The sequence below is a fragment of the Tupaia chinensis genome, unplaced genomic scaffold (assembly GCF_000334495.1).
Source record: "Tupaia chinensis unplaced genomic scaffold, TupChi_1.0 Scaffold144511_1, whole genome shotgun sequence".
Taxonomy (NCBI): Eukaryota; Metazoa; Chordata; class Mammalia; order Scandentia; family Tupaiidae; genus Tupaia; species Tupaia belangeri.
The window spans coordinates 192,913-208,086 of NW_006204370.1; positions in this window are offsets into that span (position 1 = coordinate 192,913).

The window sequence follows — 15,174 nt, forward strand, 5'->3', positions numbered from 1 at the left end:
CCCATTTACTATCCAAATTTAGAGCTATTCAACTTAGTATTTAAATTTTAAATGAACAGTTTATCTCTTTCTTTTGGCTTTTTCTACTTTGTTATCAAGACTTGAAGAATTAGAACTGACCTTGATGTTGAACAATCAGAAGTAGGTAGGTATCAAATACGGTTCTCCCTTAGTTCTAAGGATCAGAATCAAAGAAGATGCTCTCGTGCTCCAAGAAACAGGCACTGTGCAAACAATGCAATCTCTCATAGAACAGCAAATCCAGAAATAGTGTGATCTACATGGCTAGTGAAGAGTCAGTCAAGAATCCACATTCATCCTACTTCTGGGCTCTGTCATTCTCTGTGCTGGTGGCAAGCTCCAGAGGGGGCTTGATAAGTCTAAGTGTGATCTCAGTCCCTTATCCAGGGAGTAGATGGGCCATCCAATCTGGCCAGTAAGGCAAGAGAGAACCTATTGAAGGGTCTCTGAGAAAGTCTTCCTTACTCTTAGAAGAACTACAGGGTAGGACAATATCTGTTCTCCTTGCAGGGTACCATGTCTGGAGATTGTGGCTGGAGCTGTTGCAGTTTGCTTGCTATCAGTAAAGAGGATAGCAGAGATGGGCTGACTTTGGACTCTTGACTGAATCAACCAGCAATGTGGACCCCACTATTTCTGTACTTGCTGTTCTGTGAGAGAGTGCTTTGTTTCCACAACACATGTTTCTTGGAGCACAAGGAGCATTTTATTGATTTAATTTCTGGAGCACAAGAAAAAATCTTACTTGACTTGAGAACTCAATTGCCTCTCCTTGGAGCCATGCTGGCAACTGTCAAGTCAGGCTGCTCCCAGACTTCTCCAGAAGACACTTTAAGATGATAAAGTGATTCTATATAGACTTTATAGAAAATGGAGAAACTGGAGAAAAGTGAAAGGAAGAAAATAAATATTTCATGTGTATAAATATTTATCATTAACATTTGTTTGTGTGTATATATTTTTTTCCCAGACAACAAAGAGTTTTATTTGTTTTACAAAAATGAAATCAAATCTCATTCATTGCTATTCTCAGTGTATTCTGTCATAGGTATTTCACATTTGGCTGTGTTGTGTCCCATCATATGTATGTAACATAATGCATTTACCTACTTCTGGTCAACATTTAGGTTGGTCCTAGTTCTGTTATTTATTTATTTATTTATTTATTTATTTAATACATTCATTAAGTCTATATCACTTAGCTTATAAAGTGAATTTACCTGACATGAATACACTTCACGCCAATCCAGTACAGGATACTATACCCATTATCATCAATATTTAATTAATTTTTGTGTCTCTCTATTTTGTTCCTTAATTTCTTTCCTCATACTCTACCCCTTCTCCCACTCTCTTCCTACACTGTCTTCAGTATCTGCAACCATTTTCCATGCTTCTATATCCTCTAGTCTTTCAGATTCTGCCATAGAGTTAGGACAGTTGTTATATGTCAAGTAGTGACAATGTCTCTCTTTTATAGCCTGACTTGCTTCACTCTGCAGTAGATCTTCCATATTTTTCCACTATCAAATGTCAGGATCTTTTTTTTTTTAATAGCTGAGTAGTATTCATAGAGTATATGTGCCATACTTTTTCAATCCATTTATCTGTTTGTGGACATTTGGGTTAGTTCCATGTCTTGGAAATTGTGAATAATGCCCCAATAAACAAAGATGTGAAAGCATTTTTTTGACTGAGAATTTTCCTATCCATTAGGTAGATACCCAGGTGTGGAATTGCTAGATCATATGGTAGTTCTATTTGTATATCTTTGAGGAACTTTCATATTGTTCTCCACAGTGGGTGTACTAATTTATATTCCCACCAACAGTATAGTAGACTTCCTCTTTTACCATAGCCTCATCAACACTTACCACATTTTTTTTTTTTTAATCTTTGCCAGTCTGACTGGGGTCAGGTGGTATCTCATTGATCTGCATCTCCCTTATGAGAGATGTTGAAAATTTTTTCATATGCTTTTAGGCTGTTCATATGTCTTCCTTGAAGAGTTGTTTGTTCAATTCATTTTTTCATCTTTTAATTGGGTTGATCATTTTTTGGGAGTAAGCTGATTGAATTTCCTGTGTATTTTGGTTATCAGTCCCTTATGCGAGGCATAGTTTACACAAGTATTCTCCCATTCTGAGGGTTGTTGATTCACACTAATTACTGTGTCAATGCTGTGCAGAAAGTTTTTAATCTGATATAATCTCACTTGTCTATTTTTGGGATTATCGCTTGTGCTTTTGGAGTCTTATTTAAGAAATCTTGCTTACCCCAATGTCCTTCAGAATTTCTCCAATGTTTTCTACCAGTAATTTTATAGTTTGAGGTCTTAGGTTTAGGTCTTTGATTCACTTTGAGTTGACTTTTGTTAATGATGAGGGATAGGGGTCTAGGCTCATCTTTCTGCAGGTGTATAGCCAATTTTCCCAGCACCATTTATTAAAGAGTTCCCCCCACTACACACACACACACACACACACACACACACACACACACACACTGGATTGACTATCATTCTTTGTCAAAAATTAGTTGACTGTGTGTTTTGGATTTTTTTCTGGGTTCTCTATTCTATCCCACTGGTCCACATGCCCATTTTTGTGCCAACACCATGCTGTTTTGATGATCACAACTTTACAATATATTTGGGGGTCAGGGAGTGAAATACCTCTTGCACCTCTCTTCTTGTGAAGAATTGCTTTGGCAATACAGGATTTTTTATGGTTCCAGACAGATTCTATGATTGTATTTTCTAAATCTGTGAAGAATGTCTCTGGTATTTCAATTCGGGTTGCATTAAATATTTAGATTAATTTGGGTAGAATCACTATTTGGATTATATTAATTCTTCTGATCCAGGAACATAGGATGATGTTCTTCCACTTTTTTGTGTCATTTTTTAATTTCTTTTTTTTTAGGTTTTCATAGTTTACCTTGTGGAGGTCTTTGGTTAGATTTACTCCTAGGTATCTTACACCTTTTGTGACTATGATAAATGGGATTACTTTCTTCTCTTCTACTTTAGTCTGCTTGTTGTTTGTATACAGAACTGCTATAGATTTTTGTATATTGATTTTGTATCCTACCACTTTACTGTTTTCATTTATTACTTCTAGAAATGTTTTCATGGATACCTTTAGGTCTTCTATGTATACAATCATGTCATCTTCAAATAGAGATAATTTCACCTCTTCCTCCCCTATTCAAATGCCCTTTATTTTATTTTTTTCTCTGATTGCATTGGCTAGGACTTCCGACACTATATTGAAAAAGAGCAGAGAAAATGGGAAGCCTTGTCTTGTACCAGTTTTCAGTGTAAGTCTGTTTTAATAAAAAAGAAAGAGAGGGAAAAATGTGAAAGAAACTGGATTTAATATTCAAATACTAAATATGAATACCATAAATTCAAGTGCTAAATTGGAATTGTTTGTCAGAATAAAATACCCAAGGAATGAATCACTTACTCTTTTTCGTAGGTGGTGTTTCTCTATTGGTAAATTATAGTAGCCTTTCCTTGAGTCAAGCAGGCAAGACCCAGAGGCAGGTCGCTTAAACACAGAACTCTAATTTTACATGTCAAAGTTAATACTAGTATCAATGTCAGTGTGGAGAGCTGGGATTTAACATAATCACCTTGCACTTCTGTTTGTTTGATGCAATTGAAAAGCAATGTTTGTTAGAGGCTCACTACTCGAACTAGATTGGCATTCCTAAAAGTAGGAGACTCAAAGCATTTGAAGTATGTTTCTGCCATAGTGTTTTGTTGTGTTGGCTCATTAGCAAAAATCTCTCTCACAAACTTTCATTCTTTTTTTTTTTTTTGGAGAGGTTTTTTTGTTTTTTTTTTTTCGCTATAGGGTGCGTGTGCTTGCCAGACAGACAGAGACATAGAGACAGAATGTGAGAAATCGCTCCCCGGGGGGGTGGTCACGCTGCAGTCCCTTCTCCTCCATTCTCCTCTTGGGATCTTGGGCATTCACGCACACGCACCTAGTGTGAGTTTTAAGCCACCGAGTCTGGGACGTGAACCGCAGTCGACTACGTGGGAGTCCAGCGACATAGCCATTACGCTAACTGCTGGTTCCCCACATACTTTCATTCTAACAATAACAATAATAGCCGATTATATTCCTAAAGCACTTTACAGTTTACGAAAGGGACATCACTTTACTGATTACCACCACAGTCCTTAGGGATAAGTTAGCAGAAAGATGAAGAAAGCAGGGGAATCTTATTTTTCTGCCTTCCTGTCTCCAAATTTCACATTTAACCAAACCAGGTAGTTGCTAATCAGGGGCACCAAGTTATGTAGTTCTTTCTTTGACCTCGTGTAGTCAGCCTGTTGTGGCAAGCTTCCTCAGTTCTGGATTTAAGGAAGGGGCTAGACATTTCTCTAGCTTTCTTTTCTTCAATGCTTTTGTCTCCAGGGACTGACTGGCTGTAAGAGTTGGACTTCAAACAGAAAGAGGAGACCCTTTAAGCGTGACTATGTGTAAGCAGTAAGGTGCAGTCCAGATTAGGAGAGGGATCAGGACCAGCTACAATAGATGGCCTTGGCTCTCATTTTGCCACTGTTATTTATATGGGCGTGTGTCCCCGTAAATCTCCATCACTTCCTTCTAATCAATACTTCTAAGAGTAGTGATCTTTTCTCATATTATAGAAAAGGAAACAAACTCAGAACCAGGTGTGACTTGCCCAAGGTCACATGGCTAGTAATAATGGAAGTTGACCTAACCCTCAGGGTTTTTGGTCTCCAGTCACCACATCAGACTTACAATACTTTGTCTTTCTGAGTATGGTCCACCTCTTGGCCACTCCTCCTCTAGTTAGTAAAACCAATAATGGAGCTCTTCTTGTGAATGTACAGCTTTTACTGTTATCACGTGCTCATGGTGCAGCCTCTATTATTCATTCTTTCCTGTGTCAGGAACCAAAAATAATGATCCTACAGTAGTCTTCCCTATCCATGGGGCATGCATTCCAAGATCCCCAGTGGATACCTGAATCCATGGATAGTTCTGACCTTACATATGCTGTATTTTTTCTATATATAGATGCTTATGATAAAGTTTAATTTATAAATTAGGCACCATAAGAAGCTAACAATACTAACTAATAGTAAAATAAAACAAATATAACATTTACAGTAATAGAATATATAGAAAAGTGCTCTCTCTCTCTCTCTCTCAAAATGTTGTACTTCGCTCACCTATTTTTGGATTGAAATTGACCACAGGAAACTGGAATTGTGGAAAGCAAAACCATGGATCAAGGAGATACTGTATAGCCCCCCCCTTTTTCCAGTAGCAAAAAAAAATTTCAGTAACTATTGTTTGGCCTCTGTATTGAGGAGTGACATGGGCAATAGGTGGTTTCCAGCAGCCTTAGGGAAGCAGCACAATGAATGTTTAAAGACCCCGGTTCCAGAGCATCTCCCTGTTTTCTCCCCAGCAAGGCCTTTTATCTTTTATTTTCTCACATGATTTATTCTGCTTCATTTACCACTGAGACAAAGGGTTTTTTTTTCCTTTAATACCTACTGAATTTGCTCTATGTACATGAAAATAGATCACATATGAGCAGTGTACAGACTCAACTTCCAACCTTTTGCTAGTCAACTTGAGAACAAGTTTATACATTTTACTGATTTCAAGTTACTTTCTAACTGACTCTAGGAAAAGTTCTTACGTCAATCTGGAGAAGCATCCAATTTTCACTGAATGATAATGCAATTTAGGCCTTCTTATTTGCTTTGAGTCTTATCACAAATAGGAAGCATTTTTCTTCTTTTGCCAGAAAGAAAGGACTTGTGTTTATAATAAAAACAAAATGTATGTGTTGTAGTACAGGTTTAAAAAGCCAACACTAAAAAAAGCTTCCTTCTCTTAGTAATATTATTTTTCACTACCTCTACATATGTATGTATGTTTTTAAAAAATCCACATGATACAGACGGCTGACTCATAAGAATAATAGAGGTGCAAAACTGCCATTTTTCTCAAGAAATATTCCCTTTACCCACACTCATAAAGAGGACCATTTGACTTTTATACTGAGGTTTCTGAACCATTAAGCATATAGCTCTGCATATCTGAGAGTGCCCTCATTGCCACTGGGTTGGGAGAATTCTGGTTACACATTACTATCAAACGAAGATAAATATATAAGAAATGGCTATTTTAACCCCCAAAGAATCCTTCCAGCAATCTGTTTCCATTGTGATTTCCCTTTTCTTAAATCCTTGAATTACTTGGCAAATGTCTGGTGTTTTCACTGTGGATGAGCATTAGTGGGTAAAAAGGTAAAGGGAAAGCTTCAGTCAGTGGCCCTGGGACACACATGTGAAATGTGCTATTCAGGCCAGGCACATGTGTGAAAGCCAAGGATCTCCAAGTTTATTTCACACTAATTAGCATTCTGGTTTCTGAACTAGGTCCAAGTACAGAAGGGGCCTGTGTAATTGTGAAGTGATGACTAACTGCATCTGATGCCTAAATGGTTTCTTGGTGGTTGATATACCACTTTTTCATGATGCTATAATGCAGTCATCTTTAAAGCTCTAATTCCATTTTTCTTCCTTGAAAGTCCAAGGTCCCAAATGTGGCTTATTAGACTACTGTGCTTTCAAGAACTTCATGATAAAAATTGCATTACATTTGTAGTACAATGTAGTGAGACATTAAATGATATTCTGGCCGTGGGAAATTCCTACAATATGCCTAGTAGAGGGGATAGCAACCTGACAGAAGGTTACTTTTTAAACTTTCTTAGAGCTAATACCATTGGCTCAAACTTCCTCATCATAGAGGTCCTCTCCAAACTTAAGAGAAAGGCCAGTGAATAACCATAGAATGGAAGTGGTATTATTAGTGGGAAAAGTTGGTCTTTCATGACTGATACCACACATTTTGGGGGTCATCAATAGCAAGTAAGGTGGAATGTAACATCTTCCAAATTATCAGCAAAGGCCAGTCACTGGAAGGGAAATTGGAATCCTGGTAACAACCTCAAAAGGAGGCATGAAATTAGTATCTCTTCACTTGTCCTCTCTTCTCCTCACTCTGAAGAGTCATAGATCCATTCTGGAAAAATTTGGAACTTTGTGAGACTTACATCAGAATTCTCATTTTCAGGGGCTGGTGATTACCCTCATTTAAGAACAGCTGGACAAACCAGGTGAAATGTCACCGACTAACTTAGTGGTTTGATGAATTGAATTGTGTTCTCCCAAAGAGCTACACTGCAGCCTAACTCCCAGTACCTCTGAATGTGACCTTATTTGGAACTAGGGTTTTTACAAAGTTAATCCAATTTAAATGGAGTTGTTAGTGTGTGATTTGATCTCATATAATTGGTGTTTTTACAAAAAGGAGAAATTTGAATATAGAGACATACATGGAGGAAGGACTATGTAAGCAGGCAAGGGGAGAGTGCTATGTTAAGAGAAAGGTATAGATTGCAGAGATACATCTATATGCCAAGGAATGGCAATGATTTTCAACAAACCACTGGGAGCCGTGAGAGGCAGAGAACAGATTCTTCCTCATGGCCCTCAGAAAGACCCCACCTTGCTAATGCCTTGCTCTCAGTCTTCTAGCCTCCAGAACTGTGTGATAATAAATGTTTAAGCCACCTAGTTTGTGGTACTTTGTCATGGAAGCCCTAGGAAACTAATGTAGGGAGTAAATTAATCATAGAAAAATAATTCAATACTGAAGAAGACCAGTTACTAGGGAGATTTCTATTATCTGACATTGTACAATTTATGGGTAGCATTAGGAAAATAGTACTTTAAGCCATTTTCTGGGTTATAATCACAGTAATTGCGCTGTGTTCAAACAAGATACCAAAGACCAGCTTGTGAGCACAAAGCATCTTTAGTTCTATGAGTGAATAAAATAAGAAAGTGCTTCTTCTTTTGAACTCATAGCCTTGTCTTTGTGAGGTGTCGAGTCCTTTGCCCTTTCTCTCATCTCTATAGCTTTTCTCCCCTTCACGAGGTTAAATCTAAGTAAACTTCATCTGTTTTATCTATCATTTACTTTACAGATGATAGTATTTACTTAACTGCCTACATAGGTTAGGATAATGGGAGGGAAGATGGGAAATCATTGTGATTTTTCAGTCTTAAGTTAAATCTTGATAATACTGTCGTAACTATAGCAGTTTTCCTGTAATAGTGTTATAAGAAGTGTCAACCACTGGGTGGCAACTGCAATTGCTTCCCCAACTCGACTACCATATTTTTTTTTTCTTGTGTTGAGTGTTTTAACCTCTGCTGGAGGCAAACTGAGCTGCTGAATCATTAGGACAGACATTTGGTCCAGTGGTATCTGCTTTTAGTGGAAAGGTTCTGTGGGTAATCTGTTTTCATCACATCAATTGCTAAGCCAGTCAGTTAACATAGAGGAAATATTAAAGGCTATATTTTTTCATTAAGGTAAGGCACTAGATAACCCATTTGCTATTTTTTTTTTTCACTTAAATGCTAAAGTGAAAGCAGTCAACAAAGTCTTATCTAGGAAAAAATAAGACGGAAATTGATTTAAAAACAAACAGATGCTTCCGATATGATCTCTAGGAGGCTGGGAATCTGGTCCACTTTAGTCTCTCATCTTTTTCACCTTCTACTGAAATACCACCCACTTTTTTTTCCATTCATTTCAGCCTGTCTCCTGATAAACCATCTGTCTGCCTCATCTGAGAAAACTCACAGACAAAGAAGAAAATAGGGTAGCATAAAGGAGGCCAAATAATGCTAGAGGGTTATATTGGAGAGCAGATATATCTCTCTTCCCATCGCTTTGTCACTGGGGACAAAAATATATTTGTGCACCATTTCAGACCACCCCTCTCCCTGTCAATTTGGTTTATAGACATATTTAATGCCTACACACTCAAAGGCAGCCAGATCAGAATAATGATCTCCACAATTCTAAGGACACAGACTTCAGGTTAGAAACTTTACATAACTGGAGGTTTTCACTGCAATATAGAGAAAAGTAAATAATTCTGTGGGCACAAAAGTCACAAAATTGTCGAAGATTGTAAGAATTTCTTGGGTATTCAGACTTCTCTCCTACTCTTCTTGGGAGTGGATGAGAGAGTGAAGCTTACTGTAATAGCACGAGACTGCCACACAAATGTGGTTGGTAGGCTGTGACAGAAATCTCCACTCCTTTTAATTCTCATACCTCAGTGATCTGTATCTGCTTCTTCCTACCTGTTTTTATTTCCTCATATTTTCATTGTTATTCACTCCTCCCATATCTAAACAGAACCATTTATGATTTAATTTCATCTAGTTGTGGCAAAATTAATAAATCCTGATTTGGAAACCTCATTTTATATATTTCCTTAAAGATTCACTCTATTATCCTAACCATGATGAATTTTATTCCTTTACCATTCACAGTCCTTTCTCTCCGCATCTTTTGGCAAAGCGTCTGACATGCTTCTTCCTCCTACAAAACTTATCATCTGTCTGTGGATACAGCCATAAATAAGTAAAGGAAAGAATCTTTTCTTAAATGTCTAACGTCTGGAATTATGCCTCTTAGAGTCACATTTACATTTCCAATCATGACATCACATTGAATATTCATCCTCAGTTTTTCATCAGTTATCAATAGTCTTTTGATGCACTACTGGGGTCCAGCCTCTGGTTTCTTATATCCAGCAGTGTCTGGGACTTTCATGTCCTCTTTTAATTATTCTGTACTGACTTTTACACATTCCATTTTGTACTTTTATGCCTAATCTTTCATTTATGCAGATAAAATTGTCCTGTTAAAAACATCTTTCAAAAATATTACCTATCTGCCTATTTTTTTTTGGGGGGGGATTATTCTTTGCACAATTGATTAATGCTTTTCAAAAAAAACTCCTTTCTCAGGGTTTTTACAGTTGCATAAATTGCATTAGGCCTATTCCTATCAAAATACCAGAGACATTCTTCACAGATCTAGAAAAGGCAATCATAGAATTTGTGTGGAATCATAAAAGACCTCGTATTGCCAAAAGCAATCTTTTGCAAGAAGAGTGAAGTGTGTGGCATTTCACTCCCTGACCCCAAAATATGCTATACATCTGTGATAATCAAAACAGTATGATATTGGCACAAAAGCAGAAAGGTGGACCAATGGAATAAAATAGAGTCCCCAGAAGTAAACCCCAAAGCTTAGATCCAACTAGTTTTTGAAAAGGATACCAATCAATCCATTGGGTAAAGGAAAACCTTTTTAGCAAATGGTACTGGAAAAAATGGGTATCCACTTGCAGAAAGATGAAACTAAATTCCCATCTTTCACCATTAACAAAAATCAAGTCAAAATGGATCAAAGATGTGAACCTAAGACCTCAAACTATAAAACTACTGGTGGAAAATACTGGGGAAACTGGGAGATATTGGGGTAGGCAAAGATTCCTTAAATGAGACCACTAACACACAGTCAATATCCCTAAAATAGACAAGTGGGACTATAACAGATTAAGAAGTTTCTGCACATCAAAGGACACAGTTACAAATGTGAATTGACAACCCTCAGAATGGGAGAATATTTTTGTAAAATATGTCTCAGACAATGGACTGATAACCAGAATACACAAGGAACTCAAATGGCTTACCTCAAAAAAAAGATTAATCCAATTAAAAAATGAGAAAATGAGCTGAACAAAAATCTCTCTCAGGAAGACGTATGAACAGCCAAAAAGCATATGAGGAAGTGTTCAAAATCCTTCTTCATAAAGGAGGTGCAGATTAAAACCACAACAAGATACCACCTAACCCCTGTCAGCATGGCAAAGATTAAATATACAAAAAGTGATAAATGTTAGTGGAGATGTGGTGAAAGTGAAACTCTCCTACACCGTTGGTGGGAATGTAACTGGTTCAGCTACTGTAGAAAACAATATGGAGGTTCCTGAAAGATCTACAAATAGAACAATAAGCAATCCTACTTCTGGGTATCTACTCAAAGGACAGAGAATGCTCAATAGGGAAAGTGATTGCACATCAATGTTTATTACAGCATTATTCATAATTGCTAAGACATGGAACCAACCTAAATGTCCACAAACAGATGAATGGATTGAAAAAGTGTGGCACATATACTCTGTGGAATATTACTCAGTCATGAAAAACAACAGGCATTCAATAGAAAGTGGTGAAATATGAAGGATCTATTGCTGAGTGAAGCAAGCCAGAATATGAAAGAAAGATATTGTATGTATCCACTAAATATATACCGACTATCCACACTTTGTGGTAGAGATCAAAATATTGGAGGGCATAAAAGCAGTGAAAATCGTTAGTGATGCTGAAGACAGTGTGGAACAGGGTGGGAGAAGGAAAGAATATAGAGAAGGTTAGCAAGAGAACAAACAGTGAGGCATGACATTAGTGGGACACAGAAATGGTTTATCATATGTTGATGATAACATGTATAGTGTTCTCAACTGGACTGGTCTGAGAAGTATTTCATGTTGGGTAAATCTTTTTACAAGCAAAATGATACATACTGATTGAATGTTTAAAAAATTATAATAAATAATAATATGAAAAAAATGAAAAAATGAAAAGCTATTTGATAATAAAAATGATAGTAATGGCTGATATGCATAGTAATTGTGCTGGAAAAAGAAATGTAATGCACTGTAAATATATATGTGATTCAATGTATTGTAAAAAAGATTATGATAATAAAAAATTAAATTAAAAAATAAAACAGAAAGTCAAACTGTCCATTGGTATATGACATGATCTTATATATAGAAAAAACAGTAGAATTCAATAACAAAAGTCTTCTTGCAATTGACAAATAATTTAGGAAAGCTTCAGGATACAAAATCAACATACAAAAATCAGTAGTGTTCTTATATACCAATATCAAATTATCTGAAAAGAAAAAAAGATAGCAACTCTATTTACAAAAGCTAAGAAAGAAAAATAAAAACAGGATAAAAGAAGAATACCTAGAAATAAGTTTAACCAAGGAAGTCGGTGAATGATCTCTACAAAAAAAACCCAAAAAACAAAAAACAAAAAACAAAAACAAAAAAAAACACAAAAAACCCCCCAAAACTATAAAACACTGATGAAAATAGGAGACACAAAAATGAAAAGCTGTCTCATGTTTATGGATTAGGGGAATTAATATTGTTACAATGTCAGTACTACCTAAAGCAATCTACAGATACAACACAATCTCTAGCAATGTCATTCTACACAGAATTAGGATTTAAAAATCATGAAATTTTTATAGAATCACACACACACAAAAAAAACTCTGAACAGCCCAAGCAATTATGTGAGGTAAGAACAAAGCTGTAGACGTGACACTATCTGACTTCAAAATATACCACAAAACTATAGTAATCCAAACTGTAAGATACTGGAACAAGGGGTCAGCCAGTGGCTTACTGATTAAGATGTGGACTCTAATATGGCCAATCATGGTTCAAATCCCAGACCTGATGGCTTCAAAATCATGCTGGGCATGTGTCCATGTGTGCCTTTAATCCCAAGAGGAGAATGGGGAATGGGGAATCATTTATATTTCCTGAATCTGGATGTCTATATTTCTCCCTGTTTCTCTCTGGTGAGCGCATGTGCCCTATGGCAACAACACAAACAAACAAAATATACTGGAACAAAATCAGACTCACAGAACAATAGACAGAATAGAGAATCCAGAAATAAATCCATGAACATATTGCCAAATGATTTTTAATGAAGGTCCCAAGAAAATGTATTGGGGAAAAGAATTAAATGCATAGGGGTAATTCTAATCAAGGAGGTAAATGATCTGTAAACTGAAAAGTATAAAATTGGTGAAGGGAGTTGAAAAAAAATAAATAAATGAAAAGATAACTGGTGTTATGGAGCAGTAGACTAAATATTGCCAAAATGTTTATACTATCTAAAGTAGCCTTAAGATTCAATGTGATCCCTATCAAATTTTCAGTGACATTTTTCATGGAGATAGATATAATAACTTTTTTTTTTTGAGAGGTTTTTGCTATTGGGTGCATGCGCTCGCCAGACAGACAGAAAGAGACAGAAAGACAGAAAGTGAGAAATCACCCCCCAGGGGGGATGGCCATGCCACAATCCCTTCTCCTCTGTTCTCCTCGGGATCTTGGGCACGCACGCACACGCGCCCAGCGTGAATTTTAAGCCACCAGGTCCGGGACGCGAACCACGGTCGACTATGTGAAAGTCCAGCGACATAGCCATTACGCTAACTGCTGGTCCCGATATAACAACTTTTATAGTGGAACAACAAAAGTAGCTCCAGGGGCCAGCAGATGTAATGGTTACATTGCTGGACTCCCATATAGTTGACCACGGTTTGAGTCCTGGACCTAGTGGTTTACACCTCATGCCAGGCACATGTACGTGCATGCTCAAGATCCCAAGAGGATATTGGAGGAGAAACAACTGTGGCATGACCATCCCCCCTGGAGGGTGATTTCTTGCTTTCTGTTTCTCTGTCTTTCTGATAAGCACATGCTCCCTATAGCAAAAATTGCTCTAAAAAAAAAAAAAAAGCAACTGCAAATAATTTTTCTTGAGTAAGAAGAACAAAGCTGAAGACATACTTCTTTATTTTAAAATTTTTTCCAAGGTGTAGTAATCAAAACATTATGGTTGGTATAAAAACAGACTTATACACCAATAAAGCAGAACATAAAGCCCAAAAGTAAGCCTGTCCACATATTGTCAATAAATCTGCAACACAGGTGCCAAGCCTCCATGATGGGAAAAGGATAATATCTTCAATAAATGGTGCTGCAAATATTTGAAAGTCACAGGCACTGGTGGAAACAGGATATCCTGTGCAAAAATAAAAAAATTAAAAATTAAAATTGAATCCCTATCTTATGCCATATACAAAAGTCAACTCAAATGGATTAAAGATAAACATACAAACTGAAACTATAAAACCCCTAGAAAAAAACATAGGAGAAAAGTTCTGCAATCTTGGCAATTACTTTTTGATAAGACATCAAATGCACAGGCATCAAAAGCAGAAATAAACAAATAAGACAACCTCAAACTAAAATGTTTCTACACAGCAAACTATCAACAAAATGAGAAGGCAACCTATGGAGTGATAGAAAATATTTGCAAATCATATGTCTAATAAGAGGTTAGTATCAAAATATATAATGCATTTATAAAATGTAATAGCAAAAAAAAAAAGCCAAATAAAAATAATCAATGGGTCTATTTAGACATTTTCCAAAAGAAGACATAGAAGTATTCAATATGTGTATGAAAAGGTGTTCAATAACACTGTCAGGGAATGCAAATAAAAACCACAATGAAATATCACTTCATACCTGTTAGAGTGGGTATCATCAAAAAGTCAAAACATAACAAGTGTTGATGACGATATGGGAAAAGTCTTTTTTTTGGGGGGGTGAAGTCTTATGTACTGTTGGTGGGAGTTTGAATTGATACAGCAATTATGGAAAACAGTATGGAGGTTCCTTAAAAATTAAAAATAGAATTATCATATGATTCAACAACTTCACTTCTAAGTATATAGCCAAAAAAATAAAATTATTTCCAAGAGATATTTGCATTTTCATATTCATTGTAGTATTATTTTCAATATCTAAGATATGGAAACAACTTAAGTTACTTTAAAAGATGAATGAACAAGGAAAAACATTATTCAGGCATTTAAAAAAATCGTGCCTTTTTTAAAATTTGTTTTTTTATTGCATTTTTTTTTTTTTTAAAATATGATAAAGCTGGAAAAACATTCAGGCATTTAAAAAAAGAAAATCGTGCCTTTTTTAAAATTTGTTTTTTTATTGCATTTTTTTTTTTTTTAAAATATGATAAAGCTGGAGGGCATTAGGCCAAACAAACTCATTTGGGAATATATAGATAAATCCTGCATGATCTCACACATGGAATGTGAAGAAGTTGAAATGAAGAGAGTAGAATGATAGTTTCTAAGGACTGAGAAATGGGAATATTTTTGCTAAAGGGTGTGAAAATTTTGTGGTAGGATGTGTAAATCCTGGAAGTATAATGTATAGCATGATGACTATAGAATACTTAAAATTAGCTTAGGAAGTTGACCTTTAAATCATGTACACACACATAGCAGCTATGTGATGTGATGG